This window comes from Dasypus novemcinctus, chromosome 16 (genome assembly GCF_030445035.2).
Source record: "Dasypus novemcinctus isolate mDasNov1 chromosome 16, mDasNov1.1.hap2, whole genome shotgun sequence".
In the NCBI taxonomy this organism is placed as follows: Eukaryota; Metazoa; Chordata; class Mammalia; order Cingulata; family Dasypodidae; genus Dasypus; species Dasypus novemcinctus.
Genome location: NC_080688.1, coordinates 28,773,751 through 28,787,470, shown reverse-complemented (window position 1 = coordinate 28,787,470; position 13,720 = coordinate 28,773,751). Strand labels below are relative to the sequence as shown.

Below are 13,720 nucleotides of genomic sequence, written 5' to 3'. Positions count from 1 at the left end.
GTGACCCAACAAACCAATCACAAAGTGAAGAAGTTGAAAGAGTCATCAAAAAACTTCCCAAAGATGAAAAGCCTAGGACCAGTTTCACAGGTGAATTCTGCCAATCATTCAAAGACAATCTAATATCAATTTTGCTCAAGCCCTTCTAAAAAACTCAACAGGAATGAATGCTACCAAACTCATTTTATGATGCCAACATTGCCCTCATATGAAAACCAGATAAATATATGATGAAAAAAGAAAATGACAGATCAGTATTTTTAATGAATATAGATAGAAAAATCCTCAAAAAATACTTGCAAATTGAATCCAAAAGCACATTAAAAGAATTATATCCCATGATCAAATAGGTTTTATCCCAGGTATGCAAGGGTGGTTCAACACAAAAAAATTAATTATTATAATAAACCACATTGATAAATTGAATAAATATCACATGATGCTCTCAATTGATCAGTGAAAAGGCACTTGACAAAATACAGCACCTTTTCTTGATTAAAAAAAAAGTCCAGAAGATCAGAATAGAAGGAAGCTTTCTCAATATGGTAAAGTACATATATGAACACCTACAACAAGCATTGTATGCCATGGTGAAAGACTGTAAGCTTTCCTTCTGAGATAAGGAACAAGACAAGAATGCCCACTGTCACCACTGTTATTCAATATTGTGCTAGAAGTTCTAACTAGAGCAATTAGGCTAGATAAAGAAATAAAGGACATCCAAATCAGATAGAAAGAAGTAAAACTTTAAGTATTCACTATTGATATGATCCTATATCTAGAAAATCCTGAAAAATCCACAAAAAAACTAGAACTAATAGACGAGCTCTATAAAGTGGCAGGATACAAGATTAATATGCAAAAATCAATAATATTCCTATATGCTAATGATGGGCAATCTGAGGAGGAAATCAGAAAAATATTCCATTTATTATAGCAACTAAAAGAACCAAATATTTAGGAATAAACTTAACCAAGGATGTAAAGGTCCTGTATCCAGAAAGCTACAAAATATTGCTAAAAGAAACCAAAGAAGACCTAAAAAAATGGAAGGACATTCCAGGTTCAGGGATTTGAAGGCTAAATATAGTTCTCAATTCTACCCCAACTGATTTACAGATTTAATGCCATCCCAATAAAAATCCCAGTAGTCTTTTTAGCAAAAATGGAAAAGTCAATTATCAAATTTATTTAGAAGAATAAGGGTCCCCGAAGAGCCAAAAATGTCTTTAAAAAAAAAACAATTGGAGAACTCCCACTTCTTTACTTTAAAGCATATTACTTAGCTACAGTGGTAAAAACAGCATGGTACTGGCATAAAGACAGACAGATTGGCCAATGGAACCAAATCAAGAAAACAGACCCTCACATCTATAGCCAAGTGATGGCTGTCAAGTCCTCCCAGCTGGGCCAGAATTGTCTATTCAACAAATGGCTTTGGGAGAACTGGATATCCATATCCCAAAGAAAGAAAGAGAACCCATATATCACACCTTATATAAAAATTAATTCAAAATGGATCAAGGACATAAATATAAAAGCAGCAACAATAAAAGACTCCTATAAGAAAATGTAGGAAAACTCTTTTAAGATCTTGTGGTAGACAGTAGCTTCTTAAACCTTACACCCAAAGCACAGGCAACAATTTGATTAATCAGAAAGTATTATGGCCTAAACGGAAATCATATAATTAAACCAATAATTTATTTCATTCTTAGAGATTATTATGTCAAAGAAAGTGCAGCCTGCCCAGGAATGGTGCCGCACACATGGCGAGAGGACGCAGCAGGTTGACACAACAAAAAGAGGCACAGATTCCAGGTGCCACTGACAAGAATAGAAGCAGACACAGAAGAACATACAATGAATGGACACAGAGAACAGACACCTGGGGCAGTGGGGGAGAGGGGAGAGAAATAAATAAAAATAAATCTTTAAAAAAAAAAAAAGAACTATGTCACAATTTCCATTATATTAGAATTATTATTTACATTGATAAAGGTTTGTTGCTATGCTATCTATTTCTTAAAATTGATTATATTAAATCTAATCTGGCCTTGCACTGTCCTTTAAAATTTGTTATTTCTTTCAATCTATTTTTCTTTTTACAATTTTATAATAAGTCTTTTTAACAGCTAAAAAAAAAGAAAGCCATTGATTATTCACTTTGGATAGATCATATGGTATGTGTATATATCTCAATAAAACTGCTTAATAAACCAATGAATAATTGTGCAAGTATAGCCAGAAGTAGCAACTATGTGTGGCAGGGAAAACAGGGAGATTGAGAGGGGGGGAATTTCCTTGTTTGTTTGTCTGTTTTTTGTTTATTATTATTACTGAAATAATGAAAATGCTTTAATAATGATTGAAGTGATGAATGGTAAGTCTGTGATTATGCCAAATACCATTGATTGTACACTTTGGATAAATTTTATGCTTTATTAATAAGTATCAATAAAATTGATTTGTCAAAAAAGAAAAAAATAGATAAATGGGACGGCCTCAAAATTAAACACTTCTGTACTTCAAAGGAATTTGTCAATAGGGTGAAAAGACAGCAGACTCAGTAGGAGACAATATTTGACAATCATACATCTGAAAAGAGTTTATTATCTATGATACATGAAGAAATCATACAACTCAATAATGAAAACACAAACCACCCAATTGAAAAATGGGCAAAAGACTTGAAAAGACAATTATCCAGAGAAATACAAATGGTAAAAAAACACATGAAAATATGTTCAACATCACTAGCAATAAGGGAAATGCAAATCAAAACTACAATGAGATTTCATTTCATACCTATTAGAAGGGCCACTATTAAAAGGATGGAGGGAAGCAGACTTGGCCCAGTGGTTAGGGCGTCCTTCTACCGCATGGGAGGTCTGCAGTTCCTTGACCCGTGTGGAGCTGGCCCACGTGCAGTGCTGATGTGCACAAGGAGTCCTCTGCCATGCAGGGGTGTCCCCATGTGGGGGGAGCTCCACGCGCAAGGAGTGCGCCCTGTAAGGAGAGCTGCCCAGCGTGAAAGAAAGTGCAGCCTGCCCAAGAATGGCACCGCACACACGGAGAGCTGACACAACAAGATGATGCAACAAAAAGAAATAGATTCCCGTGCCACTGACAACAACAGAAGCGGACAAAGAAAAGCACCCAGCAAACAGACACAGAGAAAGAGACAACTGGAACAGGGGAGAGGGGAGAAAAATAAATAAATAAATAAACCTTCGGGGAAAAAATGAAAATAAAAGGATGGAAAACTGTAAGTGTTGGAGAAGATGTGGCAAGAGAGGAACACTTATCCACTGTTGATGGGAATGTAGACTGGTACAGTAACTGTGCAGGACCATTTGGCAGTTCCTAAGGAAGCTGAATATAGATTTGCCATGTGACCAACAACACCATTACTAGGTCTATACCCTGAAGAACTGAGAGCAATGACATGAACAGCCATCTGCACACCCATCTTCACAGCAGCATTATTCACAATTGCCAAAAGATAGAAACAACCCAGTGTCCATCAACCAAAAAGTGAATAAACAAATTGTGGTGTATACTTATGATGAAACATTATGTAGCTGTGAAAAGAAATGGAGTTGTGAAGCATAAGACAACATGAATGAACCTGGAGAACATTATATTAAGTGAAGCAAGCCAGACTCAAAAAGACAAATATATGATTAAACTATTATGAACTAAATATATTGTGTGAAATCATGGAGTTAACAACCAGAAAATAGAATGAGGTTAGGCAATGGAAAGCTAAGGGTTATTCATGCAGAACTGGTAAAAAGGGTTGTTTGTAAATTTTGGGAAATGAATAGAAATGGTAAAAGCACATCATGGTGTTTGTAACTAGCAGTGCTTTATGTGGGTATGAAAGTGGCTGAAAGGGAAAGTCTAAGATTATGTACATTATTGGAAAGAAAGCTAAAAAGTATAACGTGGGACTATACAGCACAGTGAACCTCAAGTGAAATATGAGTATGGATAATATTGCATATATAAGACTGTTTTTCTATGAAACTGCACAAATATATGTTATTGTCACAAGGTATTAATACCAGGCAAAAATACCACCAAAGCAAACTATGGATAGTAATGTATAGTAACATATTAATAATCTTCCAATTAGTATTAAAAAAACAGACTAATTTTTTAAAAATTGGCAAAAGGCACTAAATATTGTTTGACTCCATCTATACAAAATATAAATACAAATAAGTTAGAGAGAGATGGAAACAGAATCGCAGCTATGTATGGAATGGAAAGGGCAGAGATTGAGAGGTAATTATTAAATGATAGAGTTTGTTTTTTGTTTATTATTATTATTATTAAAGTTATGAAAATGACCTAATACTGACTGAAGTGACAATGCACAATTCTGTTATTAAACCAAGTGCCATCAATTGTACACTTTGGATGAATTAAATGTTTTATGAATATGTATCAACAAAACTGATAAAAATTCTCATTAGACACTTTTTCCTTTCACACATATATAACCCATCCGGTGGGGGTTAAATCATAATACATTTGAAATAGATCAAGAAATTATTTTTATAAAGAATTCTAAATAAGATGGTTGTTCTGGAGGAATCTTGAAGGAAATTTCACTATGAATCAATTTTAATCCCTGAAAGAAATTCCTAGAAAGTTGGGAAAAATGATATAACACTCCGTGCCGAAGCACTAGGTGACAAAAGAAGACTCCGAGGAGAAAGAGATCCTGTGAGGGTTTTACAGATTTATTTTTCAGAGACTGAGTTTTTCCTGAATCTAACTGTTGATGTTCCTCCATGTGGGTGGCAAGCAGATAAAAGCAAATGTACCAACTAAAGGGGGTTTATGAATTGTGAAATTGGGGTCTTTCCTTTTTTTCCTTTCTTTGTGTCACAATTACTTAAGTATGAGTTGACAATTCAGAACCACTACATGACATGCTAGAAACAATTGGGAAGTAAAAGGTAATTACCTGTCTCATAAATACAACAGTTAACAAAGAAAGAGAACTCTTTAACAAGGATGGTAACAAAGCCAAATGAGGTAGGAGATTAAATCACTCTATTCTAGAATTTTATATATCAAACTTTTCTAGAGTTTTATATGTCAAACACTCAAAAAGCTAATCAATGCTGAAAAAGGATTTATTACTTTAATGCTATAAAGAGGTAAAACGAGAGATCAAAAGTCTAATAAGAATGAAAAGAATGACATTAGACTATGAGACTGTGGTTAAATAATAAAACCTGTATGTGTGTGTAGTTGACCTGCTTCCACATGCACGAGCTGATCTGATGCTTTCAAGAACAGCACTGGGCAGATAAAACAGGTAATACTGCTGATAATAATAATACCCGGAATAATAATAGCAGGTGCAACAGCCCACATTGTAAAGCACACTATACTGATGAGGACCCTGCGATTCACACCGTCAACAGAACTGCTCAGGGCTGCTGCAGCCCAAAGCGGCACAGCCCGCACTCAACCGTACATCTTATCACCCGAAATCCTGCTCTTTCCTGTACAAATAGTAGTTACAGTCTACCAAACGCTCTCCGCGGCATCCATTTTTCCCTAACTGCCCACTGCCCCCCACTCCTGCTGCAGGCATTGCCCCAAGCGGAGCACAAGGTCTTAGCCCCAGTGGGGGCGATGTCTATGGTGGGTCTGGGTGACTTCCAGACCCAAAAGGACAGATCAGAGCCCTTCTCAAGAATTCTGTAACAGGAACTAACACCGATCAGTCTTTCTCTGGGTAGCTGGAGTGTAACGTCAGACTTGAGAATTGGCAGAACAAATTTTCATCACGCAGAAATTAAGAAAACCAGACTGCAGTGAAAAAGGGGAGAGTGAAGGAGACAAGAGAAGTAGAAACAGAGTTCCCAATTGTGTGCCATCCCTGGTTCTATCTCTTAGACCATGAATTCTGTCAACAGCCTCAGGATCTTTCCAATTGTTTTCCCTTCCTTCTACTGCCTGTAGTGGGTCTCTGTTTTGGGCAAAGCAGGAGCCGAAGCCATGGAAAACAGCTGTATGACTGCAAGCCTATCAAGTGTCCAGGTCTGTCTGGGACTGCCGGTGTACCCTTCTCCAGTTAGTGTTGTGCCTGCGCAGTAGCCCTCTCGCCTTCTGCTAGCATTGCCCCCTCTGTTGGGAAACAGTTCCTTCCCCACTGCCAGCCATGTGGTTCTGGTGGGAGATGCCAAGCACCTCCCCACAGCTGGCCTAAACTTCGCTAACATAACCTACAGACTTTACAACATCCCTATGAAGTACCATTGGTACTTTTAATGAGGCCCAGAGAAATTAAATATCTTGCCCCAAACAGCAACACCAATAAATGATGCAGTCAGGATTTGAACCCAAGTCTCTGTTTCTTGAAATTGTGTACTTGTGTGGCCTGGAACATCTCAGCATCAACCTATGAGCCCATGTTTACTGACCACCTGGTGCACACAGTATTAGAAAGTAATGAAAGATGGAAAGCCATGTTCAAAAATGTGGAAACAAATATTACCTTTGATTAGAAATGTTAAGGGGCTTTTTTTGGGGGGGGGAGGCAGAAGTGTGTGCATGATTTCTTTCTGGAAAACTGAGCAAGTCCCATCACTCTGATGGCCAACTAAAGCCTCATCTGCTGTGAACTACAGGCAATAATCTCTCTTCTGAAACTCTCCCTAAGATTCCTATGAAAATCAAGAGGTTGTTTTCTATGAAATTTTACAGAGATAATGGTCAATAACAAATACTAGGGACACAGTTAAATGCTAAACACAGGCATTTCATCTACAATAGAATAATAAATAAAAGAAATAACACCAAATATATCCAGTCTGTTTTCTCAGCTGGTAAATTGTGGCAGTTAAGAGTCAGTGGATTTCGTATGGGAGCCTTTTTTCAAATGCACTATTTAAATTATACACTGCAGCTCAAAACTGTTGGATATTTTCCACATAACTGCTAATCAACTCCAAGAAGTTTAGATGACCTCTCATTATCACAATACTCCCTCAATTTCTAATATTTGATGACAGAAAAAAAGGGGGGAAGGAGGGTCTTTAAAACCTTACAAGCAACTTCTGCACACAGTGGTTCTCAAAGTGTGGTCCAAGGGCACCTGGGGGTCTCCATGACACTTTCAGGGGGCTCTTGAGATCCTTCCTTTTCTGCCCTCATTATCTATGCAGGCTGGAGTTTCTTCCTATGCATCAACCAGTACAACATATTGCAACAGGTATGAGAGTTAAATTGTCTTAAACCAGGCATTAAAGAGATTTGAAAACATGTAAAACAACGGCACTCTTGTCACTAAATATTTTTGTTTTAGAAAATACAGTTATTTTCATTAGAAGATAATATTTATTTTAATAACTAGTGGGTTAATTTAATAAATTAAATATCTTAACTATTTTCAGTTTTCATTTCTAATGCAATAAATACTGATATATAAACTTACAGAATATTAAAAGCATCTTTAGTGTCCTCAGTCATTTTAAGAGTATAACAGAGTCCTGAGTCCAAAAAGTTTAAGAACAACTTATCTTAAAGTGTACTGAATAGGTTGATGGACACTTGAGTTGCTTCCACCTTTTGGCTACTGTGAATAACACTACTACAAACACGGATGTACAAATACTCATGCAAGTCCCTGCTTTCAATTCTTTAGAGGTATACACCAAATAGGACTGCCAAGTAATATGGTAATTCTTTTTTCAACTTTCTTAGGAACCAACAAGTTGAAAAGATAAATAAAATGTGCTACATGCACACAATGGAGTATTATCCAGTCATAAAAAGAAATGGAATTCTGACACCTGCTCTGACGTGGATGAACCTTGAAGACACCGTGCTGAGTGTCCTCACCATGCTGGGTGTCATCTTAAAGGCAAATACTTTAAGGTGAAAAAAGTGGGTAACAAATATTAATGATGATAGCACAATATTGTCAGTGTAATTAATACCACTGATTTGTACGTGTGAAAGCGGTTAAACGGGAAATTTTGTGTTGTATATATGTTACTACAATAAAAAGTTTAAAAGAAAATATATATATACTAACTAATTCTTTATTTTTAGCAGAGAATTCATAGTTCAAGCCTAAAATCTTCTGTATTACTTCCTAAGTGAAATAAGCATCATTGGGAACTTCCTCTTTTTGACCAGATTTTTCATGATTAAATAAACTACTAGACTTTTAAAAAATCTGATTAACCCATAAATTTGCATTTAACATACTTCCTTCTCAAATGTAATCAAAAGAATATATCTCTGTGGCTAGCTGGTCATATTTTAAATTAATACAATTAATTATAACTATTGCAAAATTTACACCTATTATTTATGCTTTCTATTTAACACCTAATAACTTCATAATCATAATCAAAGATGTTCTTGAACATCTAAGAAATTCATGTCAATGGCTTTCATTTGTAAACAAACTTTAAGACACATTTCAAAAGCAGTGTGAGGACAAGTATTTTGGGTTTGGTTTTTCTTTTGGAATATATTATGGTAAGAAAAATCATGGCTACAATATAACTTTTCAAATCAAATAAAATGTTCATGCCACTGTTACTAAATTTATATGCCTTTTTAAACTTGCGTTGTATATTTATACTAGCAATCAATGTAATTAAAATCATCATCACATAATCATCAAAAATACCTATCAAATTCTGAAATGATCACATCATGATATAAAGTATATATGGATATATCTTATGGAACGGAAATGCTGCCTGCCAGACAAAATGTTTTAAAAGATCACAAAATGTACAAACACAGAATGTACAAGCATGCTTTCTACAAGGAAAACAAAAAGAGAGACAGAATGAAAATGACAGAGAGAGAGAAGAAATATACTGTCCTTCAGGGTGTCTAAGAATCTGCATTTTTCTTCTAGCTTTGTGAAATAAAGATATATGTTATGAAGTAAAAAAGAAAGAAAAGGGTTAATCATAAATGCACATTTATGATTTAGGCTAATTTAGACTGGCTCTAAATTATTCTATCTGCTTCCATCTCAGAAAAAGAGTGTTTCTTCTACTGTCACCTTCCTGTGTGAAAACAGACATTGTAGCCATCTACACAAAGGAAATTTTTCAGATATCTCTTACAAAAAGCAGCTATGATGACAGCGTTACCCATCCACTCCAACACTTCAGATAAAGAAAGCAACACCACAGAGCAGGAAATGCTTGCAAAATCAAGGAAAGAACAAAATCCAGGCCGCTACCTTCTCATACAAATTGGCTCCTTGGCCCCTTCTGCCTTCTGTAAACATGCCAGCTTCTAAAAAGCAACTTGAAACACCGCTGTGTTTGCAAATAGAAGGATCTTAAAATTATCACTAGCTCTTCAAGAGACATCCGATTTTACCCTAAGTCACCCACATTTTTAATAATAATTACCTAGGCTGCATTGACTCAATTTAGGTTACACTCCTGTATTACATAAAGAAAGGACTGCCAATAGATAAGCACTGAAAAGTCCCAGTCAAGGCTAAATGCACTCTCCAAAGGCCCAGCAAACACTGTGTCAGGAGAGCAGATCACTGTACTACTTTTGATAGCTTTGCATAGGTCAGATGAGGAAAATAACTGCTAACCTTTTAATTCTAGTCTTTTCCTTTCCTGAGTGCATAAATACAAACTTAGTAATGATAAATAAACTTCATAAACTTAATTTAACCTGAATAACTTCTCCATATAGAACAGACTACATAATTTAATGTGTATTTTTCAACAAAGTATTAACACGAAATTTCCTCTCTGCAGATGATTAGCACATTCTTCATTATACAACTTTGAAATATACTGAACCCCCAAAATGTGGCCATGGAGGTGGCACAAATAAATGCTCTCACATCAGAGGGCGAGTGGTTGTTACTACGTCTAGAGAAAGGTCTCATCATAGGTTACTATTTTAAGGTCATCGTCTAACCTCTGAAAATGCTACAGCAGCACTGAATTCTTAAGATAGAAAAGTTAATGTTTCAAATAATGACATTATCTAGGAATGCTCTATCAGAAAAAAAGAAAAGAAAGGTATAGAGACTGGGGAAGATTTATGAGTCTTTCTGCACAGAAAGTAGAGCTAGTAAGTTCATGATGCAATATAATTGATATTCATTGGTTTTGAATATCTTTAATAATGTTGAAAGCAAAGCCATGAAGACAACTTTAAATGGGTGTTTCATTTCACTCGTCCCCAAACAGAATAGTCACAGAAAGATTCGAATTGAATTGGCAATGTTGTGACTAATATTCTGCTGAGTATAGATGTTTGTGCTGAGCCCAAAGAGACTGGGAAGTCATTAAATGCTAGGTTTGCCTTCATAGTCAGCCTGCCTTTTGCTAAAAGCATGTAAAATATTGGTTTTAAAGGAAATACATGGATTTATTGCATGCCTTCAACCACAGGAAAATCTTATTTTATTCCAGCCATATAAACCACTCTCGGTGGAACAGATATATCTTCATTACCAAGAGAAGAACCTGCATTGAGTGGCAGTGGTAGGGATAAATGAACTCCCAAACGAGGGGGATGACCGAGCCCCCAGCAGAGGCTCCAGAAGGCAAAACCACGAGGGAAGATTCACCAGAGAGCCTGGAAAATTCAGAGCCCCAAACGTCTCTGGAGTTAACTCTTTCTGGAAAGGTCCTACTGATGGCCTAAAACTCCATTTCTTCTGAGTAGTCAGAACACTATGCTTGTTCCCAATAAATGTACCCAGAACATTCTTCCATCTCTTACAAAATGGAGAACACAGTATTCTAATTTCCAAAACTTACCTTGAGAGAATCATGGGAGAGGCCAAGAAAACAGGATCACAGCTGCCCCTGCTGCCAAGGCCGATTTAGCTCAGTTCATACCAAACTATCGCACCGTCGGCTAAGCGTCTTGGCAAATTGGCCCTTCCTGGAAGCCAAGCAGCCTCCTGCTGAGAACAGGCTTCCCACCAGGTCTAAGCTGAGGCCCCCAGCACTGGCGGTGCTACTCCCAGGGCTCTCCTTCCCAGGCCGGCTTCCCACACCAACCCTCCCTGCTGCACTAAACCCACACGCTGCGCCTTCCAGGACACGCGCTGGCTCTCCCTTATCACCCTCCACCAAGGAGCTGCAGCAACTGGTGCGTGTTCATCCGAGGCCACCTGACCGTGCTCTTAGATAAAGCGCTCTGAGGGCAGCGCTGCTGCCAGAAGGCCCGGCCATTTCCAGATTCCACGCCTCCTCAGGAAGGCACATCAGAAATAGCCTACTGCTCACAGAGGACTGCTATTTAAAGAGCTTTCCTCAAAAACCACAGGCACATTACCTCATTTGATTCTTACCAACAAACCCACGGAATGGATGCTAGCATCATTCCCATTCTACAAAGAAATGGAGGCTTTACAGAGTACAGAGTTAGTCACACAGTGGCAAAACTGGAATTCAAAACCAAGCCCTGGCAGAAATGTGGAAGAAAGATCTGGCTGGAAGAAAAACTTCGGCTCTGAGTGGCCCCAGGAGGCCACATCAGCAAAGTGTCCCTGGAGCTCCCAGGAAAGCCGCGTGAAGGAATGGAACGCACACGTCAAGCCCGGAGGCCTGCCTTCATCGAAAGCAAACAGGGGTTACCTCCCCTTCCACCTTCTAAATTCTCTCATCTACCCATGTACGCTAACGATCTACTTCATGTTGCTCTTCATGCCTGAGAGTGAAGAAGCCTTTGACACTTATTTGTATAGATAAGTGTAGGAAGTAGGCAGCTATGAAGCAAGCAGAGACATGTGGACGGAGGACGGAAAGCAGAACAACATGTTACACAGAAAGAAGAGCCTTGGCTCATAGTGGCTACAAGGCAAGGGAAGGGATCAGCTGAGGTTTCCTCGTGCAGCCAATAGCCGGCAGGCGGGAGAGGCTGGGCACGATCACACAGGGCGCTGCCGCTTCGCAGAATGCAGCTTCTCCTGTTCGCACGTAAAGGAAAAACCGCAAGCAGCTGAAACTACAATCGGAAAGTGACAAACTGTCTCTCAGCGAGCTCAACAGTCTGGTTTCCCTCCAGCACGGGAAAAGTGCTGTGGCTGCTCCAGGGGCCCCGGAGGCCATGGGCAGCTGTGCCTGGGGTCTCCCAGGCGACAGGCTCACCTCCAGCCTGGGATGCAGCTCAGCATGACGCGCTCCGGAGGCCGGAGGGAACCAGTGGGAGCAGGACACGGACGGTGGGTCTCAGACACCTCCGGAGCACAAGAAAGACGAAAGCACCTGGGTTAAGTCTGCGAGTGACGGATGGGGTCTGTGCTACAGAGAGAGGAGGGGGCAAAGGAGGAAGAGAAGGAAGGAGGAGGGAGGGGAGGGGAGAAGAAAGCAAGGGAGAGCAGAAGGAAGTGGACGGTGGCTCCCCCGTCCTAGGCCAGGCCCCCACAGGCCCACCGGCCAGTTCCCCCACCCCTGCCCTTACTGAGTGAGTGGTGTTTGTGTGTTTGTCGTGTCTGGGTGGAAGCACTGCCTTCCCCCAAACCCACTATTAAGATGCTCGGGTCTTCTGTGGCCTGTAGGCCCAGGCCCCCTTCATTAACATGTCATTAGCATGGAGACAATTATCACCCTTCACTTCCTGTGCACACACCAGCAAGACCCCGACACCTGAAGAGAGCACACCTTCCTGTTCACCTAACTTACACTGGCTCAGCAGACCCTTTCCTTTAAAAGGCCAAACAGTAAACATTTAGGCTTTGTCAAGAAATGGACGCTCTGTCAAGCGAAGTCCTTGTTGCGACTACTCAGCCCTGCTGTTGCCGCACAAAAGTAGTCATGAACAATACTTGGCCATACGGACATGGCTGTCTTCCAGTAAAAATATTTACAAAAACAGGCAGTGCGCGGGCTGGTTTTGACCAGGAGGCCATAGTTTGCCAACCCCTGGCTTACACTACTACTCTTGGCTAACTAACCAGAACATAAGCCATCAGAGTATTCAGTACAAGATCAAGGATGAGTCCTGACAGCGTAGGTGAAAAGCTGGTCGCCTCGTGATTCAAACCCTGCAGAGAGGCCGCCTCACCGGAACGTGGGATGCTCATTCCTAGGGCGGCCCGGTCTTAAAAGGGGACCCAGAAATTGCAAGCAGGATGCACTTCACAAACCTCAGGATGGATGGCCCTGCCTGCCAGAGGAGGCCCCGAAATTTCACCAAAACACCTGCTGTGCCACTTCGTCCTCCAAAATTGGCCGCAACCACAGCTTCCATCCCATGGGTCCTCCTAAAACCTTGTTACGACCCCTGCAAGAAATGGAGTCTGTGTCCCCTCCCCCTAAGCCTGTACAGAAGTGACAGGATGTGCCTTCCAAGATAGCGTTATCAGAGGCGGGATGGCTTGGACCGGCTAGCCCTCCGGATCCAGCCACCACGCCCCGAAGGCATCCAGGTGACACGGAGAGGCCGCTCCATAGGCGGAGGCCCCAGCCCTCCGCCTGGCCGACCAGCCCCCAGCTGCCGCTCAGGGGAGAGCGCCGTCTCGGGAGCAGGCACTCGAGGCCTCAGACTAGTCTCCGCAACGCACACCATGGAGAACGGAGGCGAGTCCCCCTGCCAAGCTTCGCTTAGACAGATTTGTCAGCAAAGTGAATTACTGTGGTTGTTTTAAGCCAGTAAATTTTGCTGAGATTTGTTACATGCAAGAGATTCCCAGAACACCTATTTAAGGAACAACTGGAATGATCCTAAA

General features: G+C 40.1%; 1 protein-coding gene across 2 annotated transcripts in view; it reads right to left on the bottom strand.

Moving 5' to 3' along the window:
* The window catches only part of L3MBTL4 (L3MBTL histone methyl-lysine binding protein 4), a 492,971-nt gene that overhangs the window by 430,709 nt on the left and 48,542 nt on the right, over positions 1-13,720 (bottom strand). Inside the window, exon 1 of one of the 2 annotated variants that reach the window (XM_004466965.3) lies at positions 10,803-11,040. The exons of the other annotated variant lie outside the window; for it this stretch is intronic. The gene's annotated coding sequence lies outside the window, so the exon portion shown is untranslated. Of the gene's footprint in view, positions 1-10,802; positions 11,041-13,720 lie in introns of those variants that run through there. 2 annotated transcript variants of the gene reach the window in all.